Raw genomic sequence first — 19,109 nt, forward strand, 5'->3', positions numbered from 1 at the left:
TTCATTGCAGACTGAGTAACATGGAATCCTTTTGTGATGCTGTTTTTGGCGTAATAGCTCGTGACTGCTACATGGGAAGTAGCAAATAGTCGATCAGGTTTTAAAGAGAAGTTTCATCTAACAATGCATACATTTTGTTTTCCTTAATTATAATTTAACATAAATTCCAATTGGTTAGACTACTCAAATGGTAAATTCAAAATCTGACATTTTTAAATTCATGAATGTTCTAGTATTTGGGTATGAGAGGGTAGGAAAGCACTCTCACAATAATTTAGTATGAAAAAAAAACCCCATACCCCAAACCCCAGTGCTACCACAGGGATTCCTTCCTACTTTGTTATGACTTCTCTGAAAGCCTGAATAACTCCTAGAAAATAGAAAAGCTGAATTTATGGAGATAATATAACTGTCTCACCTGCCTCCATCATAAATAGATTGCATTCATCTTGGCTGCCCTCTCCTTGATTACATTTCGTATCTGAAATGATTATTGTCCTAAATTATTTCCTGTTTGAAGAATAGAGTTTTCAAGTCAGTCTGACGGGCATGCATCTCACTGAGGTGCCTAACTGCCTTTTATACTGGAAGACAGTGCTTGAAAAACATGTGCTTTCTAAACCTTGACTGTTTCATACATAAGGAAACATCTTGACAAGATTATTTTTCAGCATGCAGCAGAAGGTAGGTAAGTGGTATGAGAGCTGAAGACTATAGAAATCAAATCCCTGAGCATGTAAAAATCTCCTGATAATCCTGTAGGAAAAAGCCTTCTGTATTAGGATTGAGACTAAGTACCAGATATTTCAGAAAAAAGGATAAGGATTTTATGTGTTCAGAGGCTGTGTTTTGCCTGATCACCCCAGCTGGGACTGTAACCAGTGCAGCCAAAGAACCCATTAAACAAGCCAAGGCAGTCTGAATACAGACTACTTGGGTGGTAGTATCCTTTGTGTGTTCCTGTGCTATGAATGGAAAAAATAGGACTAAAATATTCTTCAAGAATTTAGCTAATTTAACTATTTGATGATTCCTCCTATTATTGAAAACTTCCAATTCAAAGTAAATGCTACAATAAATCTCAGTACTGCCTGCTTTCTTCACTGTTCGAAATAGCTGGTTATAACAGTACAGCAAAATTAAAAGATGCAGCACACGCAGCCTTTTCTGTCATGTCTGTAGGCTAACTTCAGAGATGGTTGAGGTGCAACATACATCAGTCCAAAACTGGAGTTAGACAAAGGATACTCACGACTCTGAGGCAATTTTTTTCCTTTTTTCAGAGAGGTCAAAAGGGCCCAAAGGAGAGCAGGTCCAGAGTAATACATGTCAGCCTGGCTAAGCCAGGTTATCTCTGGAGGGGAGCAGGCAGCCTTGACACAAATGCATAAGGTTCTTTTATTCTCTTGCGAAGAGTCTGTAGTTCAAATCTCATTCTTGTGTAATATCAAGAAAAATAATTCTCAATGATAATTGCCAGGAACCCTCCAGGTTATCTTTTACTCTAGTGTGACCTAAATATCTCATTAAACAGTACGTGTTTGTGGAATTATATGAACCTCATGATAACTTGCTTTAGAAAAAAAAGTTGTTGTTCTCTAAGCCTGTTCCCTTCCCATCAATAAACATCTTTGCACATTTGGTTTCTCATTAGAGTTGCTAGCATCCTAGTGGAACTTAATGTCATAAGATTGGGTTTTTTTTGTGCTAAGTTAATGTCCTGGTTTTGCAGACTGGAGGATGTTTTCTCAGCAGGGAAATAATAATTCTGAAAACAAGGGATTTTTCTTAATGACATCTAAATCTTCCTAAGATATCCAGGGCTTCAAGCCAAACCATCCGCAGCATGAGTTTGCCTCTATTTCATCAGTGATTGTGGTGGTAACTATGCAATGGTCCTCATTTTACTTATAGGTGTGTAATTACATATATCCAAGATACACTAGCACAGTTAGTGTGTTGAAATAAGGCCTTCCAGATGCCTGAGCAATACCCAGCACCAAGACATGCCAGTTCTAATAAATTCTGAAGGTTATGGTTATTGTATCTTCACAGATAACAGTTTAACACTGGCCACATATCTAGCTTTGCAGACTTGTGGAAAATTAAAAGCTGCACAATTTGAATGATTTTGTGAATAAAAGCTACATAATTCCCCCACTCAATAATTTTTTTTCTCAAAATAACTGATTTTGGTATCAGAATGGCTTAAAACACAATGAATATAAAAGGGGAGCAGTTGCATTTATTTTTATAAACATTTAATTTCCCCTGCCCTCAATCTGTCTTTAATGAGGCTGTGACCAACTGCAAATGCATTAGCGGGGACATGGGGCTAACCCTACATGGGTCCTACCTAGGGAAGCTTGTTTTTGGGGGATGTCCAGATCTTCAGCAACTTGTTTCAAGCCAAATTTGACCTACACCAGTAGTTCAGACTATGTTGCTGAAAACTTTCCAGTCTGGGATAACTGGCCGCATCGCCCAAGGCTGTACAGCTTGTGTGCTGGCTGCTTGGGCTGCAGGTGAGCCGTGGCAGCCCTGCCAGGTCAAACTTGTGATGCATGCGCTGGTGGGCACTGCATTTCTTGGGTAGGAGGGTCGTGCGGTGCTCTGTTAATTGTCGTGCTTGCCGTTCTGAAGCCCAGTGTGGATTCAGGCTATGGCATCACCCGCATCTCTTTGGCTCAGAAGCTGTGTTGTATGTCAGGGGATAAAACAAGTCAGAAAAATGCTATCTGACATTGTAATTCCAGGCAACAGGTAATAAACAGGGACTCTCGGTGATTTCTTCCCAAATTTTATAAATGCAAATAAATGAGGGAAGTCTGCAATACAACAATTAGTGTTTTCCTATACAAGAGCTACTTTTGATCTCAGCCTTGCTTCATTCATTTAGCTTTAGGATGCTACAATACCATCAACTGAAATGAGGCAAACAGATTTCATCAGTTTTCAGGAAAAAATATGCTAAATTTAAATTAAATTGCCAGAATCAAAGTTCTCTCTTGAAGTTTAACTCTTTAAAGCTTCCTTTTGATATGCTTTTATAAATGTGAGACTCTGGCTATGGTGTTTTTGATAATACTTATTTGGAGCTTTAGATTTAATTTAAAAAGTATTTTATCGAGAATATTTTCATTCATTGTCATTTATTCATGTTATTGTTTAATGTGATTATTTAACATGACATTTATGAGAAGTTATTGACTGCAATGTCAATAAATTCCCTGAATCCAGCTGGTTTCATCACTGCCAAGCTGCTACTGATTGCTAACCTCTGAGTTTGGCTGCTGTAGTTGGTGGAATTTACGAACAGAAGCAGGAATATTTAAAGTCCTAAATGATGACAACACACTAGCGTAAAAACATTTTTCCATTTAAAATAAGTACTATCACAATTTGTTCACTGAGATGGGGAAAGGTCAGGGAATATCTTTGGAGAGCCTTCTTTGCCAGAAGAAATTAATTATTTATTGGTAAAACTAATGCTAATAAAGATTCTTATTATGTTGAGTACTTACTGCATTGAACAACTCTTCATTTTTTTCTGCTTTCCCCTTCTTAAATAATTTTAATAATTAGAAAAATGCAGTTTTTCTTTGAGAAAAAAAACCTTTTAAAAATAATTTTTAATTGTTCTGAAATTTTACTTGAATTTTCTTATTCTACAAGCTTCTGCCTTCTCTTTCACTCTCCGCTCCTTTTCGAAAGAAAGCTCAGGTGACTGTAATGTTTATTAAAAACATAGCATTTGCAAATCTCTTATTTCAGATTGTATTTTGTGCGAAGACTTTACTAAAAGTGGTCCCTTTGTTTCTTAAAAGGGTATATAATCAATATTTTGATAGTGTCTCAATTGTGCTGCTTATTTTAATAAGAGAAAAATTTCTGAAAGTGAAGTAAATCGAATTTTCAGGAGACAAGGTTGCACAAAGAAATCTTATTTCATGTAAAAAAATATGTTCCTGTGTACCTTGCTTGACAATAGAGAGCTCCCAGATAGGAATTGAAGCAGACAATTGATTTAATTTTGTTTTATGTTATTTTAATTATGCCAAACTAATATAAAACATGAATAAATTTGGAAGTATACCTCAGTCTTTCATGGTTGCTAAACTCTGTGCTGCTTTGATGTAACCAGCACACAGACAGCAGAATGTAAGAGCATCCAGATTCTTTTTTACCCTGTGAGCAAGCTGTTGCTTTTAAGACAGTTTAGCCTCACAAACAGTTCTGGAAGTTTGGGGTTCATGCTTAATATGGCACAGTGTATCTAATTAGTCAGTTTTGAAAAATGCCTTTAGGGCAAGGTGGTATGCTCTTCTAACCGGTTGAAGGTAGAACTGTTTTTAATATGTGCGATATACAGCTGTATAAAACCAGTAATTTGACTGATGTACTGATGATTCCTATTACTTTATTTTGATTGGGTGTTTTTAACTATCTGACGTCCCTAAACATTGTTGGTGTTCTGATGTGTGGCCACAGCAAACAAGAATTTTTCAAGATTATGGAATCTCTTATGCCTTACCCTACAGTAACATATTCAAAGGGAATTCACCTTTTAGAGTTGGTCTAAGAATATTTAAATTTCATGCAACAATAGACTAGGAAAGTGCATATGGTTAAAGTACCAGATTTTGGCATAGTAATAGTAATCTCCGTACAGAGAAGAACTTTCTGAGCTGTGCTTGTTTTGTTTCTTGCTGTTACTTAGCACTAGAATAGATATTAAGACACATTCAACTGTATTTCTGACAAAGTCCAAGTTCCAGAACTGGAAGCAATTGTCACTTATTTAAACTGATATCTCTGTCATCATGTTTCCCTAGAAATACCCCTCTTCTGGTTCTTATGCTCATGGTATAAAGAACAGCGAGAAGAACATGGCATATACAACACAACAACAAATCGTAGCATTATTGGTAGAAAATGTGCAAGAAAAAAAATGTTTCTGAGGGTTCCAAAGAGCCCTGTAGACACAGCTTGTTGTAGGAAGCAACATAACATAATTTACTGTTCAGAAAAGTTCCTCTTTCCCCTTCCTGCCTTTATCAAAGATGTGGATTTTTCCCAAGTTGAGTATCAGTGCAACATTTGGAAGCATTAAATCTTTGTGTAGTGCTTAAAATGATTGATAGTTCTTGGTTTGGTTTTTTTTTATATATGCTCCTTATTTTACAGTAAGGATGCCTCTGGAAGGACTAATAACATATCCATGGAATTGTGGTCATACAAATCATAAGTGTCAAGCAATTTAATGCTTTTTCTCTAAATAAAGCAGAAGTGTTGCATATAGAGTAGTTTCTCCAAAAGTCTCTCTGGGGAAACTCTTCCAGGTTTTAAGATCTTACATCTGAGCAATACTGCATCCTGTCAGAGAGATCTGCTGTGAATTCTAACATTTCAAGTCTTGGACAATGTGTCACACTAGTTCTTACAGCATCTGCAATGCGGGAGTCATCTTTAACAATTAAAAAATACCTTTTAATCTGTCTTCTGAGTTCCCCAAACCTAAAAATCAAGAATCTTTATTACTTTTTATTCAAAGATAATCAACAGTCTCCAAATCCTACTTAATAGGTATCACTTTAAATGAGGTATGTGACCTGAATAATAGAAAATGTTCTGTAAAGCTTAAGTCTGTCTGGGAAAGGAACATTTGTCTCCGTTAATCCTTCAAAATGCTTTAAGTTTGATGACTGCCGTGTTGATCTTGCATAAAGACCTCTATGGGATGCTGCTGATCATCCATGGATAATGAGGTACACAGTTCACTGCTATTTGTAATGCACTGCTGACTGATCTGTGCTCACTCTGTGCTACACCTTCTGTGGACGGCGTAGGAGAAAATGATGAAAACAGATCCATGTAAGAATCTAAAAATCCGACTTTTGAGGAAGAACAGCTTTTGCCTACCATTGTCTTCTCTCAAAAAGGAATGAGAAGTGTAGCTGGGCAAATAACATACTGATATTTCAGCATGCCCCTATCTGAAACGTGTAACGAATTTCCTTGTTTTGTACTTCTCTCTCTCACTTAAAAGGACTTTTGCAGGAACAAAAGCCATAGTTCGAATGTGGAAACCTAATGACAGGCATTCAGTCTTGAATTAATAGAAACGTACCTCAGTCTGAAGTGCTGTAATCACATAGGCAGCTTGTGTTCACTTTTTATAACAGACTGCAAACTTTCAGCTGCTGCTTATAAGAAAGAACACTTAGCTTGTGTGTAGAACATTTAAATTTGTGTAACAAGGTGCCCATTTTTCCTTTCTAGCAGAGCTTTAGAATGATGATCACTTCTATTCAAAGACTAAGTGGCTCAAACTTAGGGTTTTTTTTTTTTTTGTCCAGTCTCTGTGTGCAGAATTTTTGTCATAAAGATTCCTGCAGCACTGACAGGAAGGTTCACTGGTACAGTGAGAAATGGGACAAGAAAAAATACAGATGTTTTCACATAGAAACCTCAAAACTAATGAATATATGGCTTCTCTGACTACTGCTTAACAGGAAACAATGTTTTCTAAACAAGTTCAAAGGTGTCAACACAAAAAAAAACCACAGCAGCTTTAGCTCAGTATTTAATTATCTGTAAAAAAAAAAAAAAAAAAGTTTAATACTAATCTGGTATTAATTCTATAACACCTTAGAAGAAATAGAAATTTGGAACAGCATTCTTTCAATTTAGGCCATAATGGAACATAGCTTTCTGTCATTATTACCATTGGACACAACCTCAGGGAGTTTCAAAGTCTCTCATCCACCTACATTTATTAAAAGCAATTAAAACTAGTTATTTTAAAAAAATTATATAAGGGGAAAAACCATGTTCTGCCCTCAAGTATTTCTGAGGCTATGGAAAAGAAAAAGGGATGATTGCATATACTAAACTGTTGCTCAAGTATAACAAACAGTTCTCTAAAAAGGGTTTTACCTTAGCTGAAGTCTATGCAATATTTCTGATATAAAGCAAGAGCCCCATCCCAAAATGCCAAATCCTGAAATCCATGGCACTCCACAGTTCTTTGTCTTTTCCCAGTATCTCAGGCAGCCTCCTACCAGCTTATTTGAATTTTCTTTGTTAAACCAGAAATAGGACCAGCTGAATAATATGAATCCTGCCATACCAGTGGAGGCAACAGCTTCCCTCCAGGAGCATGTAGTTGGAGAGGACTGGGACTTGGTCTTTTTGCAGATATTTTCACTTAACTACCATGTTTCTCTTCTTGCTGGTATAAGAAGGTGAAGCAAGGTAGTAAGCATTATACCGTGATTTCAAAGGGAGACGAAACTTCAAGTCACTACTCCTGATTGATTGAGCTCCACAACATGGACAAGGCAGTCAGAATATCAGAATGGGCAAAAATTTTCTGTGCTCTTCTCTGACATGCTTCTGGTGCAGCCATTTCATGTTTTGGTAACTCGTCGTGTTTTCATGTCATAAAAAGGCAGGCCCATTGCAGTGGCTACCTACATGATAACTGTTCAACCCCATTTTGGCTGCTGAACCAGCATCTCCCATTATGTTATCATCAGGATCTGATTTGGCTCATGGGTTGCAATATGAGACTGTAACACACTATATTATGAACTGATAGTACAATCAGACTATATCATACCATATTATTGGATATAATGCTTTCCATAAATACCAGGCTTTACCTAAATGTGACTCCGTATCTATGTATATGTAATTCAGCAATCCATTATGTCTAGGGTCTGTTGCTGTCATGAAATATCAGTGTCATCAATTCTTAGAATTCTAGTTGTATAAATTTATGTTTTCAAGGATCTGTTTGTTTAATGAAAGCAGATACTCTCTTTCACAAGGCCAAAGATCAGTTCTTTTCTCAAGGGCTTTCCATGAGTCCTTCTACTCATGAATAATTTCTCTGGTATATAAAATGTCACTCATTTCTTCTTTTCTCTCATTCGACCACAAGTAAATGATTCAGACTGCCTGTGCCCAGGGCAGTGTTAAAAATGTTAACAGAAGATTTTTCAACTTGAGCAATGTGATTCTCTCAGGACACAGATCCATCAGCAAGGCCTGTTTATAGCCTCAAGTGTTTGAAATTTCACAGTAAGAAGCAAAGTGCAAGGCTTAAAATCATATATTGTGGCAACTGAACATAAACTAGCATGCTGTTTCTAGGAATGAGAGGAAGGATGGGGGACAATATGTCAAAATTGTACCAACAGCAATGGATGATTATCTCAGAATTCTCTCAGAACTTTTGGGGCACTATTTTCTCTTGCACTGTGGAAAATTAGAATATGAAAACACGGAAGTGGCGAGGCTTAACTTATGAATATTGGCTGACATACAAAATAAAATCACAAGTTTCTTCTGATGACTATTGTAGGAATTGAGATGTTACCCCTTTTTCATACTCATAAAAGATGAGCAGAGCTGCATCTCTCTTAAATGTCCTTAACTTTCCACTTTCCATATTGCTTTAGGCAATTGTATACATCTCTCTTTGTAAATGAATAGCTAAATCGGTGCAAAAGGGAAATCTTAGGGCAAGACAAATGCCTTAGATTAGACATTACATGCAAGTTAACAAAGTGTGTGTCTATTTGTGGTTGCAACAAAGAAACAAGGAATAATTTGCCAAACTCACTTCAAATGAGATCATAGAATCATAAGGTTGGAAGAGACTTCTAAGATCATCAAGTCCAACCATCAACCCAACAGCACCATGTCCAGAAGTGTGTCCATCAACATGTTTTTTGAACACCTCCAGGGATGGTGACTCCACCACTTCCCTAGGCAGCCTGTTCCAATGTTTGACCACACTTTCAGTAAAGAATTTTTTCCTACTATCCAATCTAAACGTCCACTGGCGCAACTTGAGGCCATTTCCTCTTGTCCTATCATTAGTCACTTGGGAGAAGAGACCGACACCCTCCTCACTACGACCTCCTTTCAGGTGGTTGTAGAGAGAGACAAGGTCTCCCCTCAGCCTCCTCTTCTCCAGACTAAACAACCCCAGTTCCCTCAGCTGCTCCTCGTAAGATCTGTTCTCCAGACCCTTCAGCAGCTTTGCTGCCCCTCTCTGGACACGCTCCAGCACCTCAATGTCCTTCTCATAGTGAGGGGCCCAAAACTGCACACAGTATAATGCTGTTTAGTATGATGCTCAGTTCCCCAAAGCCAGTGTGGCATCCTAACTGCACAGGGGAAACTTCTTGAGGTAAGAGTTCAGAAATGTGGCCTTTAAACATAAGCAAGTACAAAAAAGAACATTAAAAAAAAAAAAATTCTTGATGCTGGTAAGCTGAAACCCAGGAATTTGCACACGATTTCACAGAGGGATAGGAAATTCCCAAATTTAGCGGACAAAGCATAGCTCTGCTGCAGATCCTGAAGAGACGGATGCCTCTCAAGACACACACAAAAAAATCCACCCATATCCAGGCCTTCCACTCCAGAAGCAGTGACCTGAGGATGCCCACCCCACCTACCTCCCAATTCTGAGACATGTCTGGCCAAACTCACCAAGTCCCCTGCTGCTGAGGGGCCTGCCCCTGCAAATCTCCTGAAAGACCAAAAAAAACCAGGTATGGGGTTGAGTAGGTGCCTTTGATACGAACACTTCTGATGGCAGAGATCAAGAAGTCTATTTACAGAGATCAAGATGTCAATTACATTATTTGAGGATTCAGGATGTAAAATATTAGAAGTATATATTAATGTTCACTCTCTAATCCATTCTCGGTGAGGTAGTATTGAAAGCAATATTGAACTTAGACAGAAAAAAATAGGTGAGTTTGCTCACTGTAATACATGAAAAAATTCCTACAGATATCAGTGAGCCTAACATTTTACTCACCTCTTTGTGTGAAAATTCCAAGTATTTATGCTTAGCCTAAGTATGAGCTTTCTGTTGAAAAATAAATCAACCATTAAGACCACTGCATCTTCCCATGCCAGTGTGAAACACGTAGAAGGATTTGGATCTCCTGTAGCTGGACAAGAGATAACTGGATCTCCAGTCCACAACTGATTCCAAAGACATCTCCATCCTGGGCTGCCAGCAGACTAGAAATTGCAACTGGTTACTGCCAAGCTTGCTTGACTAACTTCCTTGTAACTTGGCCTTTTATTTTCAGCTAAATCTCAGTGAATATGTGACCAAAGTATACATTTTGATTCATCAGACACTGAGAAGTACTGTAGTTGTAAAGATTTCTCAGCCAGTTTTTTGTATCTCTCAAACAGAAATATCCAGGAAACATGTTAACTAAATAGAGCCCAGGAAATGCAACACATTATCTGTGAAAACATTTTAATTTGGAACAAGTAACTGTAATTGGTGAACTTGTCTTCTGAACATGCTTCAGATAGGACTGTACCATCTGGAATTATCAGCAATTTGATGAAATGCCAAATTTCCAGTTTTGAATTCACTGGTATTACAGTAATCTATTTGATATTTTCTTTATTTTGGATTCATGACTAACATCACAATGTACTTTTTACAGAACAACAAAAAAAATTTCCTAACAAAAATACCTAGCTATTTCTATTTTTGGTATTCTTATTTTATAATTAAGAAGGATGTAGGAATATCAGTCTGAATAATCACTGCATGACCTAAACAAACTCTTCTGCAACATGGTGTTTTGTTGATATTATTCCGGATCCTGGACAGCTTCATGAAGGACACTGGTCCCAAAACACATGGTTTATGAAATACATAATACAAATATACAAATAAATACAAAGCACAGAGTAGTTTTACTCTATCATGTAACAACAGATGATAAAGATGGAACGGAGTGAACATTACATGCATGTGGCAATAAAGTGATAAATTAAAGAAAGTGTGCGTTCTTTATGTCTCAGTAATTGGCCTTCAAGCATCTTTGTATTTGTTTTTCTTATTTGTGTACAAGTTACTAAAAGTAAGTGCAATAGAAACAGATTTTAAAATATAAAAAAAAGAGATAAGGACTCAAATGACATAGTTGCAAAATTTCTGCTTTACTTTCATACTTCAAATTTACTGTCTTCTGGCTGGCTTTGATTTTTTAAATTTGACATTACTATAGCTATGTGAACCACTAAAATATTCTACTGCTTGATCATTGCCCCCCTAAATACCCTAATACTGCTCTTCTCTGCTCTTGTGTATTATCTTTTCCCAAATAGGTTATTAGGTAGCTTAGAGTTAGTTCGTCCACAAATTAGGGCTTCATATGTCAATGTCACATACATCACAATGTCACAGTCTAAAAACTAATGCTCCTCTATTACCTTCTCATTCACAATTACTGCTTCTCTTTCAACTTCTACCAGTAGCCAGATTTCCCCTTGCTACCATGGGCACTGCCTTGTTCCAGTGTTTGATGTTCTAGTATCACAAGTCCAGTGTTTTTCTCTATGGAAATAATTTCCCTTTTGCATAGGGTATTCAAGATGAAGAGCACAGTTGATTTATTCTGCAGCATAACACTTTTTTCTGTTTTGTTCTCGGTTTACTTTTTTTCTCTTTTTCTTTCTCCTTCTGTCTTTGTCTTTCTCTTTTCTATTTCCTTTTCAGATTCTTACTGGGTGTTCAGCTAATGGTTTCATGGACCTATTTGTTATAATCCTAAGGTGTCTTTCAAGATTAGTAGTAAATAGGTCAGAATCTATTATAGCATCTGTAAAGTTAGGTCTGTTTTGTCTCATATGTATGATTTTACAAATTTTGATTCTAAAATTTTCCTGCCTTTTTACAACCCAGCCACTCAGTCTGTCAATGATCTTTTGCAACTCTTCACAGTCACCCATATCTTTCCTCATTAGTGTAACAGACAGCAAATTGTGCCACCTCATTGTTTTTCAGATTGCTTGTGACAATAGGTAAACCAAAATTTTCATATATTGTCCATCTAATGCTTCAGGCTGAGAAGTGTCACAGGCAGGTTAAGCAGTTCAGCTCTTCCACATACTCAAAATTCACTTTTAAAAATGAATCATCAAATAGATCAGAGATCAGAATTTGTAAGCTTTCACAGAGTTTCAGGACACATGGTTCGGGATTAAAATAATACAGATTACTTTTACTGGTTTAAATAAGAGGAGACTGGATATTGGCACAGTTGATCCCATTTGCACTGTACCTCTCCCTTTGCCTGCTCAAAACATTTAAGTAACAAATGCCCACTTAGTGCTATAGGGAGAAAGGTTTTGATCATTTCATAAGGTCTGTTTTACTTTCTGAGGCACTGTAGTAGTACTGCTTTTCATCTATTGTACAGTTCATCAAAAAAAAAAAGAAGTCTTTTCCATTTTGTGATGCGGAGAGTGGATGCTTTTCTAGTCCTTCTAGACAAACATGAATCACATGATTGTCTGAGATTGCAGGAGACTGGATTTGACGAGCCATGTATCTTCCTCATCTCAGTTCCTTGGTTCTCAAAGAGCCTTGTATCTACAACAACAAATTACTACTGAAAAAAGAGGAAGGATTAAGTCAAACAAACAAGAAAGAAAAGGAACATGGCGTGATAAGAGATCAGAAAGCATATAAAACTCCTGGGACAGACAGAGGGGCAGTGTGAAACACAAATTCTCTGGATAGGAGAAGGGAGGGAAAGCAGAGTCAAGGAATTTTAGCAAGTACTGTGTAATTCATTCTAGTTTCTCTTTCCACTTTTTAGGTCATTGTGGTATATTGGGTGCAACTTGTGTATGTGATGCAAAACGTGCTTGCTTGTTGGCCTTCTGATGACTATTATTTCAGAATAATCATTGAGTAAGTGCTCTTAACTGTGTTTGTTTCCATGTGTGTCTTAATGGTGACATTATAAGAAGAGTCCATCTACAAGATTTCCAGTTTTGTCTGAAGACATTGAGCTCATAGGCACCATAATTTCTCTCAGGAAAGAATTCCATATTTCATCAGGTGGGTTTCCAAAAAGACTAATTTCTACAGATACAAGTTTTACTTGTGAGGTTTGCAATTTACTTGCAGCTCTGATGAGAGACAGTGTGATGCAGATCTTACCCATCTGTGAGGAATTAGTAATAAGATTTGAGCGCTAAGGCAACATGCTTTCAGTAGCCATTTCTGCTAGGCAGAAAAACTTCCGCTTTCTGAGATATTTTAATTTTTTGTAAGGTTTTGGTGTTGGTTTTTTGTTTGTTTGTTTGTGGGGTTTTTTAGGTACAGAGAACTATAATTGAGCCAAAGGTCAAATGTACATTGGTTTCCTATGGTTAAGGCTGAATGCAATGGAAAGATAATCATGTTCCAGCCAAACAGATGGAAAAAACCCAGTGTATTTTGTGGAAGGAACTCCCTGAGTACCAAAAGAAATGTGAAGGCCAAATGAGTACACATAAAATTCTTGAGGACATAATGATTTCACGAAAGCTATTCCACAATGAATCAAAACATGCAACTATCTCACCTGCTGGTCTCCTGAACCTGCTTGTGATCTTAGGTTAGACCGCTTTCTTCTGATACTTCAAAGAAACTCCTTTTTATCATTTTCCCCATACAAATCAGTTTTTGTTTCAAAGGGACTTTTTAGAATTTTTCATAGCCTTTTTGTTATTCCATTTCTTAACATTGACCTTTTGGAAAAAAAACCAAAACCAAAACCAAAACCAACAACCAACCAACTAGTTCTTCCTCATGACTGGGAGGAGGTAAAACTTTCAGTGCTAGGAGCTTGTATATTGTCTGAAATACCTTAGCTTTTGGGTCTTGACATTTCACATCCACAGCCCATTTATGCTGATTATAGCATTTGTAGGGCTACACAGTGAAATGTGGGATCTGGGACTGACCTGGCTAAAAACTAACCTGGGGAAGGGTGGTGGTGGTTTAATTTTCACTGGATTTCCCTACCCTGACTCAGTCATGTCTGTGTGAACACTAGTGCTGGCACAAGGAAGAGGACAGAAAATGAGAACCAGGAGAAGGGCAAAACCATCTATTTCAATGGCAGTGCCAGTTTATGCTGCATTGAAGTTACGAAACTATGATGTTAGATATACAGTCTGAGATGTCAAGTGTGCAGAAATCTACAGCAAAACATCTGAATACAGGGAGAAAGATCTTTTAGATTCAATTAGTTCATAAGTGGATTAAAAATCACATTCTTTAATTTCTTCATGGATTTCATGCGTAATGCCTGTCATATATTGACACTTTAATGAGTGCCTGTCTACCCAAAACATTATTGCAAGCATGGAAAGAATGCTAAGCTGTGCAGCCAAAATGAGATGGATTGGTTGAGAGGATGTGTCGGGATGGAAAGAAAGGTCTTCCAGGTTCCTGAGAGAGTCGGTAAAGTGCTTCGATGGCCACAAAAACTTCACACACGCTTGTGCGAGACATGCCTGGACCACAAGAATTTATGATAATCAGTTTACTAAAACTTGTTCTTTTTCTTATATTGAGGTCATTATAGGGAAGCCACACTCAATTTTAAAGAGCATGTTACTCTCTCTGAATGTGACTACCCTACAAACTCCAATATGCTGACTTCAGCTATGCAGATATTTTGTCATTTCTGAGCTATTTACACATATCAGAATAAATCACATTTTTATATGCAGCTTGGATGCAGTTGGTTTGGCAACTAACCAAATGATGGTTATAGTGGTATAATTTAAAGTATTGGACTGAAATGAACTAGAAAAAAAGAGTATAATAGACTCTAACTAAAGAGGTGATAAACAAATTGTACAAACTCTTAGAATAACTGAACGTGAACCAGTCTGTCCACCAGTGAAGGGATTTGGATTGCTATTAATGAAATTGGCTGTGGGCAACTCAGTCATCAGAAAACTACTGGATATATTTGGAAGAATAAAGTAAAAAGAATATGGGACTATAAGATAAGGTTGTATATTTTTCCATATTTAAAAATATATTTCTGAGAAAAAGTCTTTTATGCTTAGAAGTCATATAGTTTCTTTTCATCTAGTTACAAACTGCCCAACCCTTTATACAAAGAAAGAACTAAGGAATTTGTGTAATTTCACTCTGTTCAATAATTTCAAGCTTTGAAATGAGTAAAACATTCTGTACTGTAGCTATTTTAACCTTGTTTCAGAACTAGATATCTCAGCTGTGCAAGCTACAATATTGATTCATCTGGGTGGAACGAAATATGACTAGCAATAGTGATACAGAAAATTCTGTTGATCTCATTTCCTCTCCCTCCCACTACGGCTCCTGATCATGAATAGCTTAACCTCCAATAGTTCTGTTGAGGAGTGAAAAAAAAAGGCTCTGAGATAGGAGCAGTAGTTTCAAAACTGTTGCAAATTTAAGCCCACAGTTTCCCCTTAAAACTGGACTAAATATAAGGAACAAAATGAATGTATAATGGTATGGGAGAATCAGAGTCATCACCACCAGGTACAATGAATACCCCACCTACTGTATGAGCATCCAAGCATCCCTGGACAATGCCTTCACTACAAATTGGCATACAGGCATATTCATATGGATGTGTCACCAAGGATTGTCTAATACAACAGAAGTGCTGGTAATTGCCATTTTTTCCTGACCTTGTTTGGTAAGGGATGTAATAAGTCAGTTTCTTTCTATTCCGTTTCTATTCAATGAGTGACATTGACATGCAGCTTAGGGCTACTTCTTGTAACAGTAAAAAATTGGTTTTCTGAAGGGATTTTTTTTTGAGCCTGCAAAGGAACCAACCATTCAAAGAAAGTTTTAAAGTAAGTTGTTCAACTCCCTGGAGCAATTATTCTCAGATGTTAGAGTGACAATTCAGATGTCAGCATTCTAACATTGCTGATCATTTTAGAAGACACCCTCAGCTCATGTACTTATCTATTTTTGTAAGTCACAATGAAAGCAATTTGGGGGACTATAACAGAAATCTTCTTTCCTTCATCAATTTAAAAAGTGGAGTAATGTGAGCAGTGATGTGAAGTGCCATCCTTTTGTTCTGGGTCACTTGGAGCAAGCCTACACTAGAAACTTGAGGCACAGCAAAGGCACATAAGGATGTGATTTTTTTTATATCACTATGCTGGCAAAAAGGCCTCCTGTAATTGCAGTTTTATGTGTTTAAAATGCTTTTTCCAGTACTCATCAAATTCACACATTCTCTCTCCCTTTCTTCTCTCTCTCTATTTACAGAAGGACTGGTGCAGACCTGAGCTGAGGAGTTGACCAGCTCTATAACTGTACCCACATCATATGAAGTAGTAGTAAATGCTGTTCTGAAAGGCTAAATCAACAGTAATGGAACCCCCATCACTTCTTGGCCCAAAAAAAAGAGAAGATTGTCATCAGGAGAAGAAAGGATCTTCTGAAGGCTTTCTCTGACCCCACTGCAGGACATTACATAAGAAGAAAAAAAAGCATTTTTGTTAATCTATTCAATACTATATCTCTGAATGTGTAAACCGATTTCCCAGAAGCTTTATCACTTCATGGTACCTGCAGAACACATATAGAGCCTTGAGGAGCACTTTGTCACTACACACTGTCTGCAGCCTCAGTTAGGAATGTTACAGTTGGGTGAAAGCTAAGTTGCACGGGAAGAGAGCATGGCAATTGAAACCACCAGGACACTGTAACAGCTCACTTTCAGATTCTGTTTTTATATACCTTAAAACAATATTTCCAGGGTGTTCTTCTTCTTGCTCATTATCTTACATTAAAAATAACTCTTAACTGACAGAAGAATCTTGAGGAAAATGTTTTCAGAAGCATACTTTTCAAAGTTACTGTGTTCCTTCTATTAATTGAAGTGCACTGTTCTTATACTGTCCATAATCTCTGATATCACTGTGTATAGTCACTAGAATATGAAAGCATAACATGTATAAATTATAAATGTAAAAATAATATTTGTTTTCATATTTCAAATATATTAGGAAACATGACTTCCTTTCTTATTCAGGCCTTTTCCTCTAAAGACATGAAGAGCAGCACACTGTAATCTCCAAGCGAATTTCCACCTTCAAGTTCAGGAGAGGTATCAGGATGAAACTCTGTTTTTTAAAAGATTCCTCAATTGTATCTAAGGAAATTCAATAAAACATTGTAATAATAGTTTGAATGGTGTCATTTTAGCTTTAAAAGTATGATGGGAATAATTACACACACCTGTCTTAGCAGCAGGAATAGAAAAAATTAATGTGGAAAACAACACTTCCAGAGAGCTTCATCAAAGAAATTGCAGGCAGAAAACAGGCCTGCAATCACTTTTAGCCCTGCCTTGACAGATGACGTTGGATTCCAGTCCCAGCAGTGACATTTCTTCACTGCTCAGACCTTGAAAACGAATGTTAGAATTACTGTGATTCAAACGTTCATCTATGAAATTACTTTTCCCAGAACATCTTCGTGCTTGCGCTGCTGCTTTGCAGATTACTTAAAAATGCCCTGGCTGAATGGATGATGATGTTTACTATGCATCACGCCTTTCACTACCCTCATTCTAAAAGAAATGCTGTCTTACCTGGTAAAGGCTAAGCTGCACTGTTCAGATGAAATGAAGTATCTTCTGCTTTGAAAGATGCTGCCAGTTCTGCACAAATACAGAGGAAACTGTCAAAACACAATCTAGGTGCCAGAGTACAGCTACAAAACACTTACTAAAATCCTTTAAAAGGCAGGAAACACATGATTCATGAGACAGTTGAAGAATTTTACTTACATAAGTGCAAGGCAGAGACTTAAATATGCTTTTACATTTATGAGGTTTGTAATTAGCAAATAAAATTAATTTTCATTTCCTCATCATTCAACTAATTCAGTTTTACATTATGACATCAGTTTTTTTTACCTTTTGTTAGGAAAGGATTTGGCTGATATAAAGGCTTTGTCTGCTTTGGGAAAACTATTCCCCTCCAGTCACGCTCATCAACCATCTCACAGAAACTCACAGCTCTTGTATTACAGTCCATTTCAGATACATCTCAGGTCCCAGTTCTGAAAAACAAATAAATAAATTAAACCCCCCTCAAACAAATAATAAACTCTCCTTGCTCAGTTTTAAAATGAAGCCTGATTTTGCAGCATAGTGTTTTAGTAGGATTTCGCCCCTACTTACTCTTTAATCAGATATATATCTCATGTCTGTCCCTTCATTAGGGATGAAAATATATTTGCCAGTGAGAGTCAATAGAAACCATTTTTATGATTGCTTAATAATTAATCTGCACCCAATCGACATCTAATTGTTGTTGACATTTAATTACACAAATTTCTAAAGATCTCTTTTGTCAAAGAGCTTGCAGTACAAGGCAGTAATACTCAGATCATGCACCCCACATACCCTCATTTCAGGATCCCAGTACTGTCATTGGAGAGAAGATGGCTCCTAACCTGGGTGCTCTGAGTAACTGCCCAGTGAGGGCTTACTCCTGCTCTCTACATATAGAGCCTATACAGGCTCCCCACTTAAGACAGCACAAAACCCACATGTATTTATTTACAGGGTTCCTTCTCAGACCTATACTGTACTTTGCCGCTCAGCCTCTTGCCTGGGAGTGAAGATAGCCTTAGCTCTTAATTTGGAAACCAGTCCAAAGGACAGTGTGGTGGAGCTCTGTGATAGTCAGGAATGCATAGCGCTGACACAAGAGCGCAGCTGTCAGGCTGCAGTTTGGAGTCCGGGTTAGAGGGACTTGTCACGGTCATAGTGACCTCCTGACACTGCTTGTCTTTCACACACCTTTGGTGTTTTCCCACGGATAAATTGTGTTTGAGAGAAGATGTGTCTTTTCTCCTCTAAGTTATTGTCATGGGGAAGAGCTTTAAGTCCCCAAATAGACAAGAGGTTGGGGCAGGGCAGGGGGAATTCCTCTGTTCTGTCCTACAGGAGAGGACACTATGTATGCCAGATCCTTGGATGCCAAAAGAAAAGACTGAGACACCAACAGGCTCCCCCCGAGAGTTGTCTGAGGCATTGGACAGCCACCAAAAAAACATCAAGCTCTAAACCAGCAGGTATTTATGGTGAACCTAGAGCACGGATGGACAGCTATGTTGTGGTGAATGCTTTCGTGACCTTCAGGATGTGGCTGGATTTTGCGGAGTTAGGTATTATTATAGGGTTACTACAGTAGAGTTAGGTACTACCACAGAAATTTGATATTAAATAGCT

This window comes from Leptosomus discolor, chromosome 4, assembly GCF_034619465.1.
Source record: "Leptosomus discolor isolate bLepDis1 chromosome 4, bLepDis1.hap2, whole genome shotgun sequence".
NCBI classification, from domain to species: domain Eukaryota; kingdom Metazoa; phylum Chordata; class Aves; order Leptosomiformes; family Leptosomidae; genus Leptosomus; species Leptosomus discolor.